This window comes from Apium graveolens, chromosome 4 (assembly GCF_009905375.1).
Source record: "Apium graveolens cultivar Ventura chromosome 4, ASM990537v1, whole genome shotgun sequence".
NCBI classification, from domain to species: domain Eukaryota; kingdom Viridiplantae; phylum Streptophyta; class Magnoliopsida; order Apiales; family Apiaceae; genus Apium; species Apium graveolens.
In genome coordinates, this window is record NC_133650.1 from 280,669,678 (window position 1) to 280,672,970 (window position 3,293).

The window sequence follows — 3,293 nt, forward strand, 5'->3', positions numbered from 1 at the left end:
TCTGTCAAAAGACATGATGCATCATCCGTTGACAGACATACCACATCATCCGTCGAAAGGAAAAATTTAACATTCGTTGAGCCATCAATAGAAGTTGAAAGTCAATTTATATCACACGCAGAAAGGACCCCAATAACTACGAAAAATTTGTTAATAGACATCACCCCTTTAATATTGGTTGCACGTGCCACCGATGTAAAAAATTGCTATTAACATTGTTCATTTCAAAACCGATGTCTACATCTATTCAGACATCACTTTATAAGATAACTGATGTCTTAAGTAAGCTCTAAAAAAATTGAACACGCCATTTATTCCTGTATAAATTTTATGTTTTCCACATTCCCAAATATTCCATCCTTAGCGAAACTTTTGTTCCCCCAATTATTTAAATATACTCACAACAACTAAAATTAAATAAAACTAAAAACATAAAACAAAACCTCAAAAGTCATACACAACTCACTCTCTCAACCCCAATTCTCTTACCCCCTATCTGAAGAACCCTAAATTTTACCCAACTCCTCTCTCAACCCTAAATCAAATTAATACACTCGAATCCTAAAGGTTTGAAGTTGATTTGTTTGAATCTGAAATTTTAATTTGGGTGACTTATATCTTCAAAGCTCAGTTTAATTTGCTTGAATTGGTAAGTAAGTAAGGTTCAATTTGTATATAAATCCCAAGTTAGTTTGATTTAATATCAAATTAGGGATTTTTAAATTCAAAACCCTAATTTTTGAATTTATTTTTTACTTTTTGAGGAGGAAGGAAAATTTATTTGGGTAAGAACCCTAATTTTTTTTGGGTATTTGGTTGAGAATTTATATTTTTATATTTGTTTGGGTATTTGCAGGCTTGTATGGTGATTGGTGATGGTATTCTTACACCTGCTCTTTCTGATATGTATTTGGTTTTATTGTATTTGTTAATATGTATATTGTTTAAAAGGATTTTGTATATTATTTAATTGAATTTTGGTGTTTGTTAGTTACTAAACTGGTTAACTATTTTTGTGTGTAGTATTTTCTACTGTGTCCGGCGTGGAATTATCTATGTCCAAAGAGCACCACAAATGTGGGACTCTTTCCCTTTCACCGTTTATCTATTTTTACAGTTGATTTTATTTCATTGTTTGTACTTCCGACAAAAAGTATATTCTGATATTATAAGTTGTGGAGTTTTTAATTGAATGCCAAATTTTTCAAAATATCAATACTAACAAAAGTTAAAATAAAGTGATGTGTTTGACTTTAATTATTATTTATTCCCTGGTTTTTACTATAATAAAGTTAATTTTGATAGTTAAATCCATTCCCGTCGCAAAATTGGCTATAATTGGCTAAACTTAAAGCTACAACAGTGAATAGACTTGTAAATGATTAACAAGATGAAACATCCTTTTTCCATACGGACCCTTCTTTCAAAGATTGTCATAACAATTTAGTAACTGTAACTCCTTTAGAATGATTTACCTTCTTGGTAAATATGGCCCCAAGTTGGAGATTTTAAATTTAACTTTCCGCTATGAAGTTTAATATGCTGTTTGTATGTCTACATTCTAATTTCCAAGTCAGTGTTAGTTATGGTATTATGAATTTAATTCTGGTGGTGCAGAAACCACTACAAAGAGTGAAGAGGATTCACACAAGTAAACATAGGATTCTGTAGCACCGGTGAGCTCTGTGACTGCAAATTCATCACTGATAGGAAAAGAGGATGTGAATACTTGGAAGTCAAGGTAGAGTCTAGTTTTATTCATTCATCCCATCCGAGGGTGCTCGCCTATGGATTTTTACTCAAAAAATTGTACTTAAGTCTGTTTCCCATAACTGTCCAAATACTTTGCAACTACAACTTCTTGTACGTGGTCTGTAACTACTCTATCCGGCACTCTTATTTCAGGCTATAGCTATACCATATTGAAAATGGATTTTAGATGACAATCGACCTCTGTATGCTAGCTTTGGTTGTAAGAAATGGTTGTCATCAATGTGGGCTTGTCGCTTGACACAACGCACATATTTTGAATATGAGAAGTTACGATGGCAGCCAAAAGATTGTGAAATGGAAAATTTTACAGGATCTAAATTCCTGAGAAGGTATTACTATAAAGTCAAAGGAAACTCATTTCGTGTTTTTTTTTGTATAAACAACAATAAGTACAAGGTTTATCGATAATAATTTATGGCCTCACAAGTACACATATCTATATTATGGGCTTATGTTAGTTTATTCGAAGTGGTACTGCTAAACTGGTAACATGTAGTCTAAGAAGTAGTAATTGTGCAGCGTCATCTTAGATTATTGATAGAATTGTATAATTGAGTTCGCCAAGTCTATTAAAAACCTGAATAGCATTACTTAGAGGATCACATGTGCTTCAACAACAAGGAATAGGGTAGTCTCTTGTTAAGAAGATAGTTTTACTTGGCTACATCAATGTAACAAGATAAAGTTTTATAAATTCCCAATACACATGTAAACATCTCGAAATTCAACACATACCTTTTATTTAAAATATGCGACAAGAGTTATTGAACTCACTACATTAGCATTGTACCTGAGAACCCTGTTGTTTCTGTAATGCCAGGTCCCGAACTAGCGCTGATGCTTTGGGAATTTTGCATTGTCGAAAGCTTAAAGATAATTAGTGAGAGCCTGTCTCCTGCAGCAGCTTTACTGGAACAGGTAAGCTGCCAAGTCTACTAGAAGTAGTAGGGAATGAAGTCATCGGTCCGCCGATCATATCCTTGTTCAAAGTATTGTATTATATTGATATTTTATAAAAATAAGATTCAAATATATTATGGTTTAGAGATTCAAATATTTTGTGGTTTAGAGCAGTTTACCTGCAAATTTTACACTATTCACCTGAATTTTGTATTTATGGTACATTACCCATTTAGCAATATGATCAAGGAAGTGTTAATGCTACATAATTTTGTAGTAAGCTGCATTAGTTTCGGATTTACAATATTTTGTATGAAATTTCTTAAAAACCGTTGTTAAAAAGGTATATGGACATCAGTTCCTAGACAAAACTACAAAGAAGCTGATGTAAACTTAAAAAAAATACACCGGTCAAATATTAAAAACTAAACTGATGTTATATAGGTAGCCAGACTACTGTTCCCAAAACTAAACCGATGTTAAAAAAGGAAAAAACACATCGGGTCAGAAACTATAACCGATGTCAAAAATAAGAACTTACATCAGCTGTTGTTCAAAAGTGATGTTAAAGCTTGCTTTGACATCGGTTTTATTTTTATAAACAATGTAAATACTGATTT

At 32.3% G+C, this 3,293-nt stretch overlaps 1 long non-coding RNA gene across 2 annotated transcripts; it reads left to right on the forward strand.

The window, feature by feature from the left end:
• Window positions 1–411: 411 nt before the first annotated feature.
• Window positions 412–2,929, forward strand: LOC141717178 (uncharacterized). Of its 2 annotated transcripts, XR_012573547.1 has the most exons (5): window positions 412–649; window positions 857–878; window positions 1,618–1,741; window positions 1,906–2,102; window positions 2,594–2,929. It is a non-coding gene; the product is annotated as an uncharacterized LOC141717178 (long non-coding RNA). The 2 variants fall into 2 exon arrangements; XR_012573546.1 differs by lacking the exon at window positions 857–878 and having other exon boundaries at window positions 415–649.
• The last annotated feature ends 364 nt before the right edge of the window (window positions 2,930–3,293 follow it).